We start from the raw sequence: 21285 nt of genomic DNA, 5'->3' as shown, positions 1-21285 counted from the left end.
CTCTGGGTTGTCATGCCACGACCAGAAGAGGTCAGGTCCTTATAAGGACCTTACGGACAACCTAGGGAGACAACCAGCAACACGAAGGTCTATAATTAACGAGCTACTCTCGACCCACTAACGAGCTATTCTCGATTCAAAACCTATACTAGCTCGCATATTTACCTTTCGACCGACCGTTCAAAATTGCGCCAAATTTCCTCAGCAAAATGCGCACCTTTTCTCTTTGGCATTAACAGCTCCATTCAAATTCCATAGCACCACCACCACCCCTCCCGCCTGCTACCGATTCAATCGGGCTGCTGGTGCTCCCTTGCACCTGCCAGCGCAGGCGGTCCCTCCTTGCCCTCCCCCCCCCTTTCCTGTCATGGACGGAGGAGCCGGCCAAGGCCGGCTCCTGTGCCCACGACAGGCGTGCGTTACAACAGCTTGTTCTGAATGTGCACGTAAAACCCTATGACCTGACCTGACCTGATGATTTTGATGACTAAACATTTGTGTCAAGTCTTCTTCATGGGCTTGTGGCGCAATGGATAACGCGTCTGACTACGGATCAGAAGATTCCAGGTTCGAATCCTGGTGAGCTCGTATTAATATATATATTTTTGTTTTGGATATTTTCTATGTCGTTGTTGAAGGACAACTCAATCTTGTTAAATAAAATAAAAGATGTATGTATATATATATATATATATTATTTATAGGCAAACTGGAATAATTACAATAGAAGAAGGAGAGGAAGAAACAAAAAGAAGAAAACGACGATGACGAAGACGATTCCTTGCTATTAATGAAAAATTACCAGAATTACCAAAGGTTTGACATCTAATAGCCGATGATTGATAAATAAATTTGCTCTAGTGGTGTACTTAAACTCCTTTTTTGCAAACATATATATTACCGGGGAGAGGGTTAATCCCAGAATATGCTTGGAAATAATAATAAAAAAATAATAATAAAGAACAAAAATAAAGAACGAAATATATCTATTTCTTACACAGGGCCTTAGATTGCATTAGCGAGAAACCCTGTGTCCAAATTCAGCACATTGATGTATTAATCATCGGCTATTGGATGTCAAACATTTGGTAAATTAGAGAGGAAACCTGCTACATGTTTTTTCCCTCATTAGTAACAAAGGATCTATTGTATTGTATGCACTATCCCACAGACATGACAGCACATACCACGGCATTTGATATACCAGTCATTGTGCACTGGCTGAAAGAACAAAAGGTCCTAATAGGCCCAGGACGGGATCGATCCTAGACTGACAGAGCATCAAGCGAGTGATTTAGCACTGCGTTACGTCCCGCCCACTGCAAAACGAGTAAAATGTTGATCTTAAATTTGATTACGGTGCAATAACTATTTTCTAACTATTGATAACATCACAGACCTAACATGACCATGATGTACTCAGATAAGACCAAAATAAATAAATTAATTAAAAAAGAAAAAGAAAAAAAGGAAAAAAAAAGCTGTTTTGCGAAAATAAGATATATAGCTCTGTCAAAAACATCAATTGCTTTTTTTAATATATGCTTCTAGAAAAATGAACTTGGGTAAAAAAAAATAACAAACAAAAAAAACAGACAGAAAAAAACAAGACAAGACAAAACAATTTTTTTATATAGATTACTCTGAACTGCTCGTTACAAAGCACAATTAATTTTTTTCAGAGTTGTCCTGAAGTTGGCAGTCATTTGATACAACCAGGAAGGTTTGCCAAAAAAGAAAGTGTTTTAAATCACTGTAAGAAAAGAAGCATGTAAAATTGTTGGTAACATAAATATTTGTTTCTTGCTCGAGAAAACCTGCCGCAAGCGAAATAAACACTACTGCTATCTTTGTGATCTACTGGGGCTACAGGTGCGACGCCATATCAGGGGCGGATCCACGGACTTTGGCAGGATTTTGTTTTCAAGACGAAAGAAGGAAGGAAGGAAATGGTTTATTTAACGACGCACACAACACATTTTATTTACTGTTATATGACGTTGGACATATGGTTAAGGACCACACAGATATTGAGGGATACAGGTACGACGCCATATCAGGGGCGGATCCACTGACTTTGGCAGGATTTTGTTTTCGAGACGAAAGAATGAAGGAAGGAAGGAAGGAAATGGTTTATTTAACGACGCACACAACACATTTTATTTACTGTTATATGGCGTCGGACATATGGTTAAAGGGACATACCCTAGTTTTTAAATACTAACGCATTTTTTTTTTTTTTTTACTATTATAACTGTTTTTGATAACTTCGTACTTTACTTTTATATTTTATTATTTAGATTATCAATTTCCGTACATTCGAAGTGTTTTTGATCATCCTGGTGGTTTTAATATCACAAAATGCATTTCTCATATTTTTAAGAACCACACAGATATTGAGGGATACAGGTCCGACGCCATATCAAGGGCGGATCCACTGACTTTGGCGGGATTTTGTTTTCGAGACGAAAAAAGGAAGGAAGGAAATGGTTTATTTAACGACGCAGGTGCGACGCCATATCAGGGGCGGATCCACTGACTTTGGCGGGATTTTGTTTTCGAGACGAAAAAAGGAAGGAAGGAAATGGTTTATTTAACGACGCACTCAACACATTTTATTTACTGTTATATAACGTTGGACATATGGTTAAGGACCACACAGATATTGAGGGATACAGGTGCGACGCCATATCAGGGGCGGATCCACTGACTTTGGCGGGATTTTGTTTTCGAGACGAAAGAAGGAAGGAAGGAAATGGTTTATTTAACGACGCACTCAACACATTTTATTTACTGTTATATGACGTTGGACATAATAATTATGGTTAAGGACCACACAGATATTGAGGGATACAGGTGCGACGCCATATCAGGGGCGGATCCACTGACTTTGGCGGGATTTTGTTTCTGAGACGAAAGAAGGAAGGAAGGAAATGGTTTATTTAACGACGCATTCAACACATTTTATTTACTGTTATATGACGTCGGACCACACAGATAATGAGGACGTAGCCCAGTGGTATAACGCCCGCTTGATGCTCGGTAGGTTTAGGATCAATCCCCGTCGGTGGTCCATTAGGCTATTTCTCCATCCAGAAATGCTGCACAACTGGTATACCAAAGTCCGTGGCATGTACTATCCTGTTTATGAGATGCTGCATATAGAATAAGCCAGTCGGGGTGCACGGGTTAGAACGAGAAATAGCCCAAATGGGTCTACCAATGGGGATTGATCCCTTGTAGTTGTAGCCCATTGCGCGACGGCAATGGGTTTCCTTTCTCATTATCTGTGAGGTCAGACGCCATACTACGTATTTAAAATGTGTTGAAAAATTAAAGTTTGTTTTGTTTAACGACACCACTAGAGCACATTGATTTATTAATCATCGGCTATTGGATGTCAAACATTTGGTAATTTTGATATATAATATTAGAGCGGAAACCCGCTACATTTTTCCATTATCAGCAAGGGATCTTTTATATGTGTACTATCCCATAGACAGGATAGCACATACCACGACCTTTGATATACCAGTCGTGGTGCACTGGCTAGAACGAGAAATGTACTGATGTTGTTTTCACTCAGACAGAAAGTTATTTTTAGACATCTATAAACTTTTACTGACAATTTAATTATTTTGAACATTTTGAACAAAAAGGCAACATCTGCATCATGTTTATTGATTTTTGTATTTATATCTGTTACAAAGAGACAAAATAATATTAAGAAGAGAAGAAAAACAAAACAAAAAAGGAAATGATCCATTATTGATGTTATTTGTATTCAGATAGCTAGTTATTTAAAGACATCTATGGAAGATTACCAAAAATGTGATTATTTTGTAGATTGATTACAAGGGACGTTCCACAAATGATAACAGAGGGGAGAGGGAATTGTTTGGTCGCCTTGTATTTTTTTTTTTTTTTTTTTTTTTTTTTTTTTTTTTTTTTTTTTATCATTTTTTTTTTTTTAAATGTTTTGCTTTCCCTTGATGTTGTCTTTTTTTGTCTTTTTTTGTTTGTTGTTGCTGATGTATTTTTGTTGTATTTTTTGTTGTTGTGTTTTTGTTTGTTTTATTATTATTATTGTTGTTGTTGTTGTTGTTGTTATTATTTTTATTGTTATAATGATAATAATAATTAAAAAAAATAATTAAAAATAATAATAATAATTATTATTATTATTAGGTGGGTGGGATTTTTCGGGGGGGGGGGGGGGTGGGGTGTGTGGATTGTGAGTGTGTTTAATTTTAATTTTTTAATTTTTTAATTTATTTCTTTCTTTCTTTATTTATTTATATTATTATTACTATTATTATTATCATCATGATTATGATTATGATTATTATGATTATTATTATTATTATTATTAATTTACCACCTGTGAGTGTGTTTCTGTAACATTTTTATCTAAAGTCTAATTGCTATTTTCAACTCTTTTTTTATTGGAGAATCTTTACCATAGCTCGCATTATATAGCACCTTTAAATTGTTGCAAGATTGTGTAAATTTCTAATGTACTTATATTGAATTTATATTCAATAAATATGCTTGTCATAATTAATAATTTATGCTGCAATTCAAAATAATCAGTTAACTGCAGTTTTAAATTAAAAGCTTATTTAAAGGTAAATGAAATTGACACATATCGATCAAAATGTGTTATAGTCTGTTCCAATAAAGGTCACAAATCACCTGTTTACTGACATATTTAGTTTAATTTCAACAGTAAACACCACCTTGTACATCAATGAGAGCCCAAACCAGTAAATGCTAAATTAGGTAAAGTATCATTGAATGGGTATTTACAAAATATTTACTTGTCAGTTTAATATGAAAGAAATAATCGACGAAAACCATTTTTATTCTATTTCCGTTATCATCATCATCATCATCATCATCATCATCATCATCATCATCAGTCAAATGCAACAACCAATTAATATAACTGGAGATTTGGTTCACAAGGTACATTGTAACTATACAATTCCATGGGTTTGTGATAAATGCGTGAGTGGTTCTTTGTGAGAGTGCTTCTATGTGAGAGTATATGTGTGAATCTTTTTATTATTTTTATTTTTAAATTTTATGTATATGTGCAATATTGACGTTCATGAATAAAAAGATTTAAAAAAAACGCGTCTGACTACGGATCAGAAGATTCTAGGTTCGAATCCTGGTGAGCTCGTGTACATATTTTTTTACTTTTAATAATATTTTTCATTTTATATACAGTAAAGTACACTTATAACGATCATGTTTAGAACGAACTACTGCATAGAACGAACTGGTAGTAAAGTCCTGTTTTATCTCCCTATACATTAATAACAAACTTATGCAAATGTGTACAACAAACTACCTGTCTGTGAGGTGGTGCATAAAAAATATCCCTTGCTGCGGATTTCCTCTCTCAATAACTGTGTGCTCCTACGACATATATTCGTAAATAAAAATGTGTTGAGTGCGTGCACCAGCTCGCCAGAGGGCGTATTCACTGGGATGTTACAAAATGGCTGCGCCCGTTATATATAATCCTGTCCTGGACGGATGAACCGGCCGAGGCTTGTGCCCAGGACAGGCGTGCGCTACAACAGCTTGCTCTGAATGTGCACGTTAACCTTTTTGGCATTGGCATATATATAATAGCCGTCACATTTAACCGTTTTATTAATTAACTATACGATTATACTTGTTGATATTAAGCAATAATGTGCATTATATATCGTTGAATATGCATACCAGGCCAAATGCCTTAATTGTCCCCTCCTTTAAATAAAACATTTCTTTTTTCTTTCATATCTACAATAAGCTGCCCACTAATGGAGACTGAAGCAGATCGACACAGACCAAATGTAAATTGAATTTACGGAAACACCGCTGCCGATGATGGATCGAACCGTCGATGGACGGTCGAAGTTAAAACTTGTTCAACATTACAGATCTGTCTCAAGAGGGAATGCGTCGGTATGTGTAGGTCTGCGTCCCTTACGAATTTTATAAGAAATCAAACTTTAACAAACAAACCAAAAAAAAAAAAAAAAATAGAACTGGAGATTTGGTTCACAAGGTACATTGTAGCAGTACAATTCCATGGGCTTGTGGCGCAATGGATAACGCGTCTGACTACGGATCAGAAGATTCCAGGTTCGAATCCTGGTGAGCTCGTATATTATTTTTTCTTGTTCTTTTAATTTTATAAAATATATATTAAAACTGTCTTAAAAACTATCTTAAAACCCCAAATTTTTTCAGTGGAATAAAACACAAATGAAATGAAGTTAAAAACACACTGGCTATAAATGAACAGAATGAAACAACACAAGCTAAATAAACAAAGAGAACTTAATCAGGTAGATTGGTAATGGAAGGGACCAATTAAAACAAAGGGAGAGTCAAAAGCTACCCAAAACCACTGGGATGATTTTCATTTAAATGCTGTACAAACAAGCACATAATTTCATTTCAACTTATTTTCGTGCTTATATCCAATTACGGTTCAAGCACGCTGTCCTGGGCACACAGTTCAGCAGTCTGTCCAGGACAGTGGGTTAGTTGTTAGTTGGTTAGTGGTTAGTGAGAGAGAAGAGGGTGTAGTGGCCATACACCTACCCAAATGAGCCCTTAAGAACTCGCTCTGGATTGGAACCGGTACCGGGCTGCGAACCCTGTACCTACCAGCCTGTAGTCCGATGGCTTAACCACGACGCCACCGAGGCCGGTAAACAAGAAGAAGAAGAAGTTTGTTTTATTTAACGACGCCACTAGAGCACATTGATTTTTTATCTTATCATTGGCTATTGGACGTCAAACATATGGTCATTCTGATACTGTTTTTTAGAGGAAACCCGCTGTCGCCACATAGGCTACTCTTTTACGACAGGCAGCAAGGGATCTTTTATTTGCGCTTCCCACAGGCAGGATATCACAAACCATGGCCTTTGTTGAACCAGTTATGGATCACTGGTCGGTGCAAGTGGTTTACACCTACCCATTGAGCCTTGCGGAGCACTCACTCAGGGTTTGGAGTCGGTATCTGGATTAAAAATCCCATGCCTCGACTGGGATCCGAACCCAGTACCTACCAGCCTGTAGACCGATGGCCTGCCACGACGCCACCGAGGCCGAGGCCGGTAAACAAGCACATAAAACTACCGGTAAGTACTTCGTTCTCAAACAAGGAAAACGCTGTAATATATCTATTCACTGTCAGCTTAAATTATTTGATTGCATGGTTATACCAGTCCTTTTATACGATGCTAAACATGCAGTTTCGAAAGTTTAGCTTCCATAGATAAACTGTATAATAAATTTTTTAAACTACTGTTATATAATGAACTTCAGTTATTCTACTATACCTACTATTATTGACTATTTGTATATATGTATTTTTGTTATGTCCACTCGTTGTATTTCTGTATACATGTATTTATATAATTTAACTATTCATATACTATATTATTTACTGTTTATAATGTTCTCCTGTAAACCCAGTTCTGTTTTGTCACATATTATATTATGTAATTGTTCCTGTTTCCCCATATGCCGTTGCCTAACGGCCTAGGTGTAATAAAGTTCTGTTCTGTTCTGTTACCAGAGAGGAATTCTACACCGTCGTACATGTTGTATGGAGAACTTGGACGTTTCCCGGTAACTATAACTGTAAAGCTAAGGATGATTACCTTTTGGTTCAGACTAGTTACAGGGAAGCAGTCCAAGTTATCATTATATGTTTATAGATGGTTGTTGAATAACTACAATAATAATATTTACAAACATAAATGGATAACATTGGTTGTACATATATTGGATAACATTGGTTGTACATATATATGGATGTCACACTGTAATAGAATTGCAAGTGAATTTATTTATTTATTTATTTCATTTATTTTTTTAAATGTTTTATGTAATGTTTTATTGTTATTTTGTTTGGTCTGCGCCGATCTGTGTCAGTCTGCGTAGGCCTGCGTCTTTTACAAACTTTATGGAAACCAGACTTAAAAAATAATAGAACTAGATATTTGGTTCACAAGGTATATTGTGCCCGTATCATTGCATGGGCTTGTGGCGCAATGGATAACGCGTCTGACTACGGATCAGAAGATTCCAGGTTCGAATCCTGGTGAGCTCGTACATTTTTCTTTTAATGAATATTTTTCATTTCTTTCATTTCATTTCATTTCATTTCATTTCATTTGACTTGATTTGATTTGATTTGATTTGATTTATTCATTTAATTTTTTTAAAGGTTTTACTTATGTTTTATTGTTTTTATTCGGTCTGCGCCGATCTGTGTCAGTCTGCGATGGTCACCGGCGTGTTACAGAATTTATGGAAACCAGGCTGAAATAAAAGCTAGTTTCTGTCAAATCTTCAACACGATGCCCACCAATGAAGACTGACGCCGATCGATGAAGACCGACGCCGATCGACAGACGAAATGCTAATTTAAGGAAACGCAGCTACCGACGGACCGACGATGGACGGGCGATGTTGAAATCTGTTTAACTGCAGATCTGCCGCATGTGTCGATCTGTGTCGGTCTGCGTCTTCTACAGACTTTATGGAAACTAGACTTAAAAAATAATAGATCTAGAGATTTGGTTCCCGAAGTATATTTTACCAATACATTTCCATGGGCTTGTGGCGCAATGGATAACGCGTCTGACTACGGATCAGAAGATTCCAGGTTCGAATCCTGGTGAGCTCGTATGCTTTTTTTTTTTCTTCTTTTAATGAATATTTTTCATTTCATTTCTTTCTTTCTTTCTTTCTTTCTTTATTTTTTTGTTTTTTATGTTTAATTTTTTTTTATTGGTTTTGTTTGGTCTGCGCCGATCTGTGTCAGTCTGCGATGGTCACCCGCGTGTTACAGAATTTATTAAAACCAGGCTCAATTAAAATCTAGTTTCTGTCAAATCTTCAACACGCTGCCGACCAATGAAGATGGGCGCCGATTGATGAAGACCGACGCCGATCGACAGACCAATTGCTAATTTAAAGTTACAGTCTCTGGTTACCATATTATAGCATCATGTACAAATATGAAACACAAATTCAAATGCACTTTTAAAAAACTCGTGTGTGTTCGCTATGAACGGATATCGTCAAAAGTATACGCTCGATTCGTCGCCTGTGCCGCCATAGCTCGGCAAAGCACAAACGACAGCCTGTTGTCAGTTTGAGTTAACACGTGCGTTTGCCGATTTCAAACTGTAGGGTTCGTCTCAAAAAATTAAAAGAGAAATCTTGCGCTGTATGAAGAACGTACGAAGAACGTTCGGTTGAGGATACGGTACTAGAGTCTTTCGTTAAAACCGGTTTGATCTTCACAACGTATTATCGACAATCGTACCTTCCTATTTCAGAATTAATATTTTGTAAAGTGTTAGTAGAACTTTCAAAGTTTAGTTTGTATACTAGTAATACATTAATCATGTATATATATTTTTAAATAAAATATACTAAAGTAGACAATGAACGTTTTCACTTCTTAATTTTACGTGTTAAAATCGACAAATTCAAATAAATATTCTTTCGTTTCGAAAGGGTAAAGTTAAAGGGGTGGGGACATCAAAGTTAGAGCATATTGATTTAATAATCATCCGACGCCATACAACCGTAAATAAAATGTGTTGAGTGCGTCGTTAAATAAAACATATCATATCCTTCCTTCCATCTGCTGTTGGATGTCTAACATTTGGTAATTTTGACATATAATCTTAGAGAGGAATCGGGTGCATGTGCAGGGGGAGGGTATTGGAGGTCGAAACCCTTACTTGCCCAAGCTTAAAAAAAATTGAAATGGATTTTCTAGGGGACCATGGCCCCATATAACCTTCTCTCAACACAGTGTATAACCCCAACCCCGCTGAAATCCCTGCACACGCGCCTTGGAAACCCGCTACATCTTTTTTTAGCAAGGGATCGTTTATATGTACCATCCCACAGACAGGATATCACATACCATGGTCTTTTATATACCCGCCGATGGGGATCGATCCTAGACTGACCGCGTATTTCCAAAAAACACCTTTTTAGGTCTAAGTAATGAAAACAATAACATATAGTCTTGAAAAATGTTACGTAAATCGAACACAGTACCCTCTTCCTCTACCCCTAGAACGTTACGTAATTTGTAACACCCCCTTACATGTAACGCGTATGCCAACAGCTGGCCACTGTCAAAATTTCAAGGCAAATCCCCCACCCACCGACCCCTGGAAAGGCGTTGTACCATACCTCTATGGATATAAATATGTTTTGGAGATATGAGACGACCCCTCAATCAAGACAGTTAAATTTGTTCAAAAATTGCGAAATCTCACGTGATCTCTTGTTGGGGAATTCCACACTTGTGATAAGCCAATAAAAACCGAAATCGGTAGGAGCCCATCAAAAGTGTCACACTTTCGAAATACTGGCTTTGTTTTTGACCTGGATAAGCCAGCGTAATGAAACCAATACGGAGTGCGGCGTCATAATAATATGCACCAAACGTAATTGAGTTTCTGTTCTATATGCTTAAATAATAAAAATATTCCGGATACTGCCGCTTTATGGAAACGCAACTACCGACGGACCGACGATGGACGGGCGAAGTTGAAACTTGTTTAACTGCAGATTTGCCGCATGTGTCGGTCTGCGTAGGCTTGCGTCTTCTACAGACCGTAGCCCAGTGGCAAAGCGTTCGCTTGATGCGCCGTCGGTCTGGGATCGATCCCCGTAAGTGGGCCCATTGGGCTATTTCTCGTTCCAGCCAGTGCACCATGACTGGTACATCAAAGGCCGTGGTATGTGCTATCCTGTCTGTGGGATGGTGCATATAAAATATCCCTTGCTGCAAATCGAAAAGAGTACCCATGAAGTGGCGACAGCGGGTTTCCTCTCTCAATATCTGTGTGGTCCTTAACCATATGTCCGACGCTATATAACCGTAAATAAAATGTGTTGAGTGCGTTGTTAAATGAAACATTTCCTTCCTTCTTCTACAGACTTTATGGAAACCAAACTTATAAAATAATAGATCTAGAGATTTGGTTCACAAGGTATATTGTAACCGTTCAATTCTACGGGCTTGTGGCGCAATGGATAACGCGTCTGACTACGGATCAGAAGATTCCAGGTTCGAATCCTGGTGAGCTCGTATACTTTTGTTTTTCCTTTTAATGAATATTTATTTATTTATTTATTCTTTTATTTATTCATTTCATTTATTTTTTTAATGTTTTATTTTTATTTTTATTTTTTTGTTTGGTCTGCGCCGATCTGTGCCAGTGTGTGATGGACACCGGCGTGTTACAACTTACAGAATTTATGAAAACCAGGCTGAACTAAAATCTAGTTTCTGTCAAATCTTCAGCACGATGCCGACCAATGAAGACTGATGCCGATCGACGAAGACCAACTCCGATCGACAGACCAAATGCTAATTTAAGGAAACTCAGCTACCGACGGACCGACGATGGACGGGCGAAGTTGAAGTCTGTTTAACTGCAGATCTGCCGCATGTGTCGATCTGTGTCGGTCTGCGTCTTCTACAGACTTTATGGAAACTAGACTTTAAAAAAAAAAATTGATCTAGAGATTTGGTTCACAAAGTATATTCTACCCGTACAATTCCATGGGCTTGTGGCGCAATGGATAACGCGTCTGACTACGGATCAGAAGATTCCAGGTTCGAATCCTGGTGAGCTCGTATGTTTTTTTTTTAAAGGAATATTTTTCATGTAATTGATTATTTATTTATTTATTTATATTGTAAATCACTTGCTTGATGAGTGATATTCGCAAGATCGATTCCAGCCGCAGATTTCCTTATTTCCCGTTCCAACAAGGCTTGTGAACCGAAAATCGTGGTATGAATTATCAGGACGGAGGGATATTAGCTAAAACATCCATTGTTGCTAATATGTATTAGTAACCTACGTGTCAGCAGACATAGTGTCACGTGTTATATAACGCTGTGAGAGTATGCATGATCGGCGTCAGTGGTGTACTAGTTAAACAATCAGACTTAAGTCTGGTAGGTACTGAGTTCGTATCCCGGCTCCGGCTCCGCCCAGAGCGAGTTTAACAACTCAGTGGTAGGTGCATTGCCAACTTCTCTCTCACTAACCACTAACCACATTTAAAAAAAAAAGTCGTTTTGTTTAAGGACACCACTAGAACACATTGATTTATCAATCATCGGCTATTGCATGTTAAACATTTGATAATTTTGACATATAGTCTTAGAGAGGAAACCGACTAAATATTTCCATTAGTATCAAATAATCTTTTATATGCACCATTCCACAGACAGGATAGCACATACCACGATTTTGATATACCAGTCGTTGTACACTGGCTGGAAAGAGAAATAGCCCAATGGACCCACCAACAGGGGTCGATGCTAGACAGACCACTGGACTATGTCCCGTCCCCCTAGCGCAGACAGAAAGTTTGTTTTGTTTAACGACACCACTAGAACACATGGTGTTGAAAACGTTCATATGGATTTCTGTAAAAGAATTGTGAATGCTAAACGAAACACTACAAATGTAGTAGTACTAACAGAACTTGAAAGACTTCCTTTGTATATTGTTCAAAAAATAAGAATAGTTAAGTACTGGTTGAAACTTTTAGAAACAAGTAACTGTATCTTTAAAATCACTATATGATGATATTCTAGAATGTCAGAATACTTATAATTGGCTTTACCATGTTAAAAAAATTACTTTTTTCACTAGGTTTTGGAGATGTTTGGTATAATCAGCATGTTAATTGTACTGAGATATTTTTAAAAAAGTACAAATACGTTTAACTGATAACTTTATTCAAGAGAGAGAGAGAGAGAGAGAGAGAGAGAGAGAGAGAGAGAGAGAGAGAGAGAGAGAGAGAGAGAGAGAGAGAGAGAGAGAGAGAGAGAGAGAGAGAGAGAGAGAGAGAGAGAGACTATGCTAGAAAACTCTCCTAAATGTAATGTATATAAGCATCTAATAGATACGTTTTTCTTGCAGTACTACCTTAGAATATCATTGCCACATTGTTAGACTACTCTTATGAAAAACAAATTAGTGTTTCTTCTAACCAGTTGTTTGTTGAACAGGGTAGATATTATTGTATTGAAAAGTCACAATGTAAATGTGAGATATATAATCAGAATGATATAGAGGATGAATATCACTTTATTTTGAAATGTCCATTGTACATTCAATTACTTTCAATATGTATTAAAGGCGCAGACCCTAGTTTCAGCCCGTAAAATGGACATTAAGTTTGGTTAAGCTACAAACCTGTAACACATTTGGATAATGTTGCAAGAGAGTGAAACAAGAATCTGTGAAGTTGAAACGGTGAAATACTGTTAAAAATAGACTAAATCTCGACTCCTTAATTGTTACTTCTAAGACGCACGTGCGTTTTTAAAAATATTAAAAAATGCATTTTGTGGTATTAGAAACACCAGGATGACTTCGGTTGTACGGAAGTGGATAATCTAAATAATAAAATATAATTAATGTTTGATTTCAGTGATCATAAACGGCTCTAATAGTGAAAAATATGCCTTAGTGTTTAAAAACCGGCCTCGGTGGCGTCGTGGTTAGGCCATCGGTCTACAGGCTGGTAGGTACTGGGTTCGGTTCCCAGTCGAGGCATGGGATTTTTAATCCAGATACCGACTCCAAACCCTGAGTGAGTGCTCCGCAAGGCTCAGTGGGTAGGTGTAAACCACTTGCACCGACCAGTGATCCATAACTGGTTCAACAAAGGCCATGGTTTGTGCTATCCTGCCTGTGGGAAGCGCAAATAAAAGATCCCTTGCTGCTAATCGGAAAGAGTAGCCCATGTAGTGGCGACAGCGGGTTTCCTCTCAAAATCTGTGTGGTCCTTAACCATATGTCTGACACCATATAACCGTAAATAAAATGTGTTGAGTGCGTCGTTAAATAAAACATTTCTTTCTTTCTTTCTTTTAGTGTTTAAAAACTATGGTCTTTCCCTTTAAGAAATACTAATGGCGGAAACCATCTTTTTAAACTTTTGCAATTATTGTCTGTACAAAACAGAAAATAATTATGTAACATTGGTAAATATCTTAAAAATGCATTATGTTTACGTTCTCAACATATTTAATTGTCCATCCTCCAATTACGCACAACTCATCCAATGTTACTCACTTGTATAAAATGTATGCCTATGAGGCGGAAGGCTTACAGTTAATAAACTAGACTATACCATAAGCTTCATTAACGTGATTCTGTTTGGGTTTTTTTTTTTTCCAGCCGAGGCCATGTTTTGACGAGACTAATTATTAAATGGCCAACGAGGGGTCCGCTGTAATCCTCCTATAAGCTAGGGTTGGCGTGTACTTATGATATTACTTATATTTTATTAGCTTGATGGAAGAACCGAGTCCACGGGAAAAACAACTTGTATTTAGCATTAAAGATGCAGTATAAATGATTAGGAATGTCATCATGTTTCGCTATTGTTACATCTATTATTGATTTCAACAAAATAAATTAATCGATAATCATACATAATCTCTGCCTAACTAACTCGAAAATATCGAAATAGTAACCCCTCTCATTGGATGAGTTTGGGAGGGGGAGAGGGGGTAGTCACAGCGGACCTTTTTTTAATGAATGTTTATTTTATATTTTTTTAAATTCATGGTCCTCAATATACAACATTAAATTGCGCTGAAAACTCATTTGTGACCATCTTTATTTAAAACATTTAGGGGAGCATGCCACAGAATCCCGCAGAGAAAATAAACAAATACAAAACGAAAAGAAAACCCAAAACCCCCCCAAAAAACCCAAACAAACCCAACAACAACAACAACAACAACAACAAAAAAACAAACAAAAAACCCCAACCCAACAACAACACATAAAAGAAGAAATAATAATAATTAGAAAAAGATCAAACAAACAAAGAAAATCAAATCACCACAACCATCCAAGAAACAACATATAAACAACAATATTGTAACGATGTAGTTCTTTCTACATCCGAATATTGTTACATTCCCTGTGTGTAGCTGGTATTAAAAACTTGTGGCACCATATTTTAACCGTTTTTCAACCGAAATAGTGCAACAAATGGACATACAAACCAAAAATATATAACCTACCGTACTCGATTGAAGTACTTGCATCATTATTAACAAAATAAATCTTCCAACGACAACATAAAAAATATGCCCGCCATTTTAAATTTTCTATAAAAAAAAAATTGTTCCTAAACTCGCCCTGCACATTAAGAAAAGTATTGACTTAATTAAAGGGACATTCCCGAGTTTGCTGCATTGTAAGATGTTTCCGACTAATAAAATATTTCTACGATTAAACTTACATATTACATGTATATATCTTTTCTTGTTTAGAATATCAGTGTCTGTATATTCAATGTGTTTCTGGTCGTCTTAATATTTATAAAAAGCCCAAACTGGATTTTGTCTTCAAATAATTTCGTACGTACAAAACACATAGTGTTTAGAAAATAAAATGAAATTTAACCTAGTACAAATATCAGAACTATCAGAAACACGTTTAATATACAGCCACTAATATTTTATGCAATTTTTTTTATTTGATATGTAATTACAGTCGTCAAAAAGTCTCTGCTAGTTGATAACATCTTACAAATTGCAGCAAACTCAGGAATGTCCCTTTGATGTGCGCCCTGCACTACGAAGGCACGACGACAACGTTTTCAACGAACCATCACCACCTGTTTTGACGCAAATGATCATCATAAAACATTTCAACCAAACCAATCCCACTTCCATTCCACCAGTGCAGAAAACAGAGCAAATTTATAGTAGCAACATAAGCTAACACTATATATCTTAGTACAGTGTACGACTCGTAAATGTTTTCACTTTTCAGTCTCTGGTTTAATTAATTGCAGCAGTTTCCATATTTTGTGCACGCACGAGTTAACCGCACGTGCATTATCCGAGATGTGCTGCAAAGCAGACAGAATTACCTTTAACCCTATCGCACTTAAGTTCACACAGGTGCTTGTTTACGAAAGTCCTAATAAACATTATAACTGTTCGGTTTTTTTTCGGTTAGTACATGTAATTCATGAAAAATCCTGGAATGAAAGCCTAAAAACTGCATTATGATTTATGACGATATATTACTGTAAATAAAATTTAATAAAATTAATTAATTTATAAAAACCTGAAAACTTTATTATAATTTATAATGACATATTACTGTAAATAAAATTTCAGTCTCTAGTTTAATTAATTGCAGCAGTTTCCACATTTAGTGCAAGCACGAGGTAACTGCACGTGCATAACCCGAGATGTGCTGCAAAACAGACATAATTGCCTTTAACCCTATCGCACGTAAGTCCACGCAGGTGCTTGTTTACGAAAGTCCTAATAAAAATATAAGTGTTCGGTTTTTTTTCGGTTAGTACATGTGATTCATGAAACATCCTGGAATGAAAGCCTGAAAACTACATTATAATTTATGATGACATATTACTGTAAATAAAATTTAATAAAATGAATTAATTTATAAAAAAAAAAAAAAAAAACCCAAACAAAAACAAAACAAAAACACTATAAAAAGTAGCATTTTATAAATGAAATATTTTAATTTTCTTAAACTATCATTTATATTTAACAAAATGGAAGCAAACTATAAGAAATTGATTGCAACTAATAGCTTGAATTGCTATTCAGTCTCCCCTGGGTTGTCATGCCACGACTGGAACAGATTAGGCCATTATAAGGGCCACTATGGTCAACCTAGAGAGACACCTTAGCACCAACTAGATCCTAATAACGAGCTACTCTCGGCAAACTAAGTTCCAAAACATATATAGCTCCCCCTTTCCAATTCGGCGGACCGATCAAAAATAAACCAAATTTCCTTCATTCAAACTGCGCACCTTTTCCCCTTTGGCATTAATCCTACGGGACATTCCAAATTCCATAGCAAAACCATCCTCCAACCTGTTACCGACTCCCGTCGGGCTGCTGATGGTCTTTCCCACCCACCCCAACCCTTTTCTGTCCTGGACAGAGGAGCCAGCCGAGACCGGCACATGTGCCCATAAACAGGCGTGCGCTACAGCAGCGTTAAGCCCTATATCATACCATACCAAATAGCTTGAATGCCATATTACACCAGACAGTTATAAGCATACTGATAGATGTACAGATGTCACATAAGGACTAGAGACAGTTTAAAAGTTTCTATATTGACATGAAATTCTTGTATCGATAAAATGCAATTTATTGATGTCTATCATTTCAGGAAATTTGGGCGGGACTTATCCCAGTGGTAAAACACTCGCTTGACGCGCGGTCGGTGGACTATTTCTCGTTCCAGCCAGTGCACCACGACTGGTATATCAAATACCGTGGTATGTGTTAACTTGTCTGTCGGATGGTGCATATAAAATATCTCTTGCTGCTAATCGAAAAGAGTAGCCCATGAAGTGGTGACAGCGGGTTTCCTTTCTCAATATCTGTGTGGTCCTTAACCATATGTCGGACGCCATATAACTGTAATAAAATGTGTTGAATGCGTCGTAAAATAAAACATTGAAAAAATGGAAAGGAAATAACGCTACCTCTTTTGCCAGATTAACTACCCCCTCTGACCGTCCCCGCCGACCCCCAACACCACCATGGACCCCGAACCTAGAGCAACGAACTATTTGATTGGTTCCCAACGTGGCCATTTGGTTTGACTTGAAACGCATAAACCAGTCGGCCGGACGTTTTTCTGCTCGGTCTGGCTGAACGCCGCCCTGTTACTTGAAAGACTGAAACCAGTGCAGTCGTCTGTTCTTGTTGATTTCGTTTGAAATCTGGTTCTGGCAGCAGACTCCTGTGATTTCGAGCGCAGAAGTCAATTCGATAAGCCGTCTGCTTATAGCGTTTTGTTCTGGGATTCTATTTTCACTTACTTCATTAGCAGACGATAGCGAGCGCTGGTGCCAGTAATAATTCGTATAACTCTAACTCGATAGACTAGATTGCACTTCTAATCTGGTAAAGGCGAAGTAATTGGAGAAAACGGACATTTTGAATAACGTCTAACCTTTGACCTTCATTTCCGATTCTTCATCAACAGTCTGTGTGTACTTCATCGGGTACGTTACACTCGTTTCGTAATAACGACCAAATCGAATTTGTTCGTAATTGGAGAGGGATGTTTTTCTGCTTTGTTTTTTTCCTAAATGAATTTTTCGTCATTTCGTAATTAATACAATGAAATAAGGATTTATAAAAATCCAATTCCAATGTAACATGTAACTATCTTCGGTAGTTTTTCTACTTAAACGAATTTCGTTAATTGCGTAATAACGAGAAATTAAATTTTCATGAAATCTGAGACCAGGCTTGTTTCCTAAATCAATTTTCTGGATCTGTAACTACCAGCTACACTGCCTGTTCTACGGCTCGGTGGTGTCGTGATTAAGCCACATGACTACATGCTGGTAGGTACTAGGTTCGCAGCCTGGTACCGGCTCCCACCCAGAGCGAGTTCTTGAGGGCTCAATGGGTAGGTGTAAGGCCACTGCAGCCTCTTCTCTCTCACTAACCACTAACAAACTAACAATTAACCCACTGTCTTGGACAGACAGCCCAGATAGCTGAGGTGTGTGCCCAGGACAGCGTGCTTGAACCTTAACTGGATATAAGCACGAAAATAAGATGAAATGAAATGTTCTACGGCTTCGGTGTTCTTTATTCTGTTTATAAAGTAAAGTTTGTTTTCTTTAACGACACCACTAGAGCACACTGATTTATTAATCATCGGCTATTGGATGTCAAACATATGGTCATTTTTGACAGTCATAGAGAGGAAATCCGCTACATTTTTCCATTAGTAGCAAGGGATCAGATCTTTTATATACACCATCCAACATACAGGATAGAACATACCACGGCCTTTGATATACCAGTCGTGGTGCACTGGCTGGAACGAGAAATAGCCTAATGGACCCACCGACGGGGATCGATCCCAAACCGACCGCGCAGCAAGCGAGCGCTTTACCACTGGGCTGTTATACAAGTGGCACTACACCACTTGCACAGTTGTTATCAGTTAGTACTACATATAACTAGTTACTTCAAACCCATGGGTTATTTAAATACTACAGAGGTCTGCCTACGTGTAATCATCAAAGAAAGATGCAAAAAGAATTTGGTAGGTTTTAATTGTTTGTTTTTTATGAGGAACTATTTCCTAAAGCGGACTATATTAAACCAAGACAACACGTAACGACACGACAAATGGTGACGCGGTGCCTTAAAAACGGCATTGCGTGTTATATTATAGATGTGAGGATTAGCACGCTTGTTGTTAGATACAGTTAACTCGTTCCAGTCAGTGCACCACGACTGGTATATCAAATTGCCTGTCTAATGGAAAATAAATGTAGCAGGTTTCCTCTAAGACTATATGTCAAAAGTACCAAATCAAATAATAAATCAATGTGCTCTTGTGGTGTCGTTAAACAAAACAAACATTAACTTTACCTTTATTGCGCTTGTTGTTAAAAACAGTCAAGTTTGAAATTTCCGGTGAATGAAGGGTCGTCAAGTGCTGTGTTTAAAATACATACCTTTTTTTAAAAATTTGATACCACATACGTTTTGAAGGTCGCATGCAACATCAAACATACTTTTTTTCACAAGTACAAACGCTGCAACGACAAAACAAAATCCCCGATACTCGAATCTGAAACCCAGTGTCAGCCAGTTTCACATAGCGGAATCGAGTTTCGTCTCGTAGGGTTGATATTAGTCACTGACATGCAAGTTTAATCTGACAAATAAGCTAAAAAAAGGACGAAATTAAATGTCTGCGTCGTCAGATTTAGAAAAATCTGTGTATTTTAGAAAGAGTACTTGGTAACCTTTTCGCTGTCTAAAATTGACCGTCTGTTACAAAGAGCACTCAATAGCCCTGTCCCAATACATAAAGAGGACAATTGAAGCTTGCTTTGTTTGTTTTGTTTTTTGACCCGCACTAGAGCACTTTTATTAATGAATCATCGGCTACTGAATGTCAAACATTTGGTAATTTTGACATATAGTCTTAGACAGGAAACCCGCTATATTTTTCCATTAGTAGCAAGGGATCTTTTATATGCACCATCCCACAGACAGGATAGCACATACCACGGCCTTTGATATACCAGTCGTGATGTACTGACTGGAACGAGAAATAGCCCAATGGGCCCACGGTTGGGGATCGATCCTAGACCTGGGTCTGTTACAAAGAGCACTCCATAGCCCTGTCCAATACATAAACAGGACAATTCAAGCTTGTTTTGTTTGTTTTTTTGACCCGCACTAGAGCACTTTTATTAATGAACCATCGGCTATTGAATGTCAAACATTTGGTAATTGTCACACGTAGTAATCACATTTTTCCTAATGCAGCAAGGGATCTTTTATATGCACTTTCCTACAGACAGGAAAACACATACCGCGGCCTTTGACCAGTTGTGGTTCACTGGTTGGAACGAGAGAAAAACCCAATCGGTTGAATGGATCCACCGAGGTGGTTCGATCCTGCGACGCAATCACCTCGAGCGAGCACTCAACCGACAGGAAAGAGTTAGATAAAGTGAAAGTTTGTTTTGTTTAACGACAACACTAGAGGTCATTGCTTAATTAATGATTGGCTACTGTATGCCAAACATTTGATCATTCTGGCATATAGACTCAGAGAGGAAACCCGCTACATTTTGTTTTTCCATTAGCATCATGGTCTCTTTTATATGCACTTCTGTCACGGGGATCCTATAATACCTGTAACTGAATAAAACACGATTATCCAAATATCTCTCCTAACTGTATATCTATTAGATCTCTCTGTATCGGGCAGTGTATACCCGAGTGGCTCGGCTCTAGGTATATCAGAGATAAGATCTATATATAAAGTATATATAATATAGCCCGTTAGTTCACTAGAAAACACAACAAAAACACAATACACTTTGGAATCTGTATTAATACTACGCTGACAAATGTACTGCCGCAGTAGTTAATTAACAACAACAAATAATAACAACCCAGAACTGATCACTTAATTAGTTAATCTCTAGGTGTCTAGTTTACACAATATTCTAATCACTTCACCGTGACACAACACCCACACGGGTGATAATTAATTGAGAAACGCTTCCAGGGGAACTTAATTAATAAAGGAATTACAACTCTATTCCTAACTGGTTAATTTTTAATTAACCCTTAACTACTCATTCAGTAACCTTGTAATACAGACTTCATACTGGTACCTATCACAA

At 37.4% G+C, this 21285-nt stretch overlaps 6 non-coding genes across 6 annotated transcripts; all 6 read left to right on the top strand.

Moving 5' to 3' along the window:
- The first annotated feature begins 515 nt into the window (after positions 1–515).
- On the top strand, positions 516–588 carry Trnar-acg. The gene has a single exon. It is a non-coding gene; the product is annotated as a tRNA-Arg (tRNA).
- Positions 589–6092: 5504 nt separating this feature from the next.
- Positions 6093–6165, top strand: Trnar-acg. Its single transcript has one exon. It is a non-coding gene; the product is annotated as a tRNA-Arg (tRNA).
- Positions 6166–8058: 1893 nt separating this feature from the next.
- Trnar-acg lies at positions 8059–8131 on the top strand. Its single transcript has one exon. It is a non-coding gene; the product is annotated as a tRNA-Arg (tRNA).
- Positions 8132–8637: 506 nt separating this feature from the next.
- Positions 8638–8710, top strand: Trnar-acg. The gene has a single exon. It is a non-coding gene; the product is annotated as a tRNA-Arg (tRNA).
- A 2363-nt stretch (positions 8711–11073) lies between these two features.
- Positions 11074–11146, top strand: Trnar-acg. Its single transcript has one exon. It is a non-coding gene; the product is annotated as a tRNA-Arg (tRNA).
- Positions 11147–11625: 479 nt separating this feature from the next.
- Trnar-acg lies at positions 11626–11698 on the top strand. The gene has a single exon. It is a non-coding gene; the product is annotated as a tRNA-Arg (tRNA).
- The last annotated feature ends 9587 nt before the right edge of the window (positions 11699–21285 follow it).

Source organism: Gigantopelta aegis, chromosome 7 (genome assembly GCF_016097555.1).
Source record: "Gigantopelta aegis isolate Gae_Host chromosome 7, Gae_host_genome, whole genome shotgun sequence".
Lineage (NCBI taxonomy): Eukaryota > Metazoa > Mollusca > Gastropoda > Neomphalida > Peltospiridae > Gigantopelta > Gigantopelta aegis.
The sequence above is the reverse complement of the archived record's forward strand: the minus strand, read 5'-3'. Positions and strand labels throughout refer to the sequence as shown.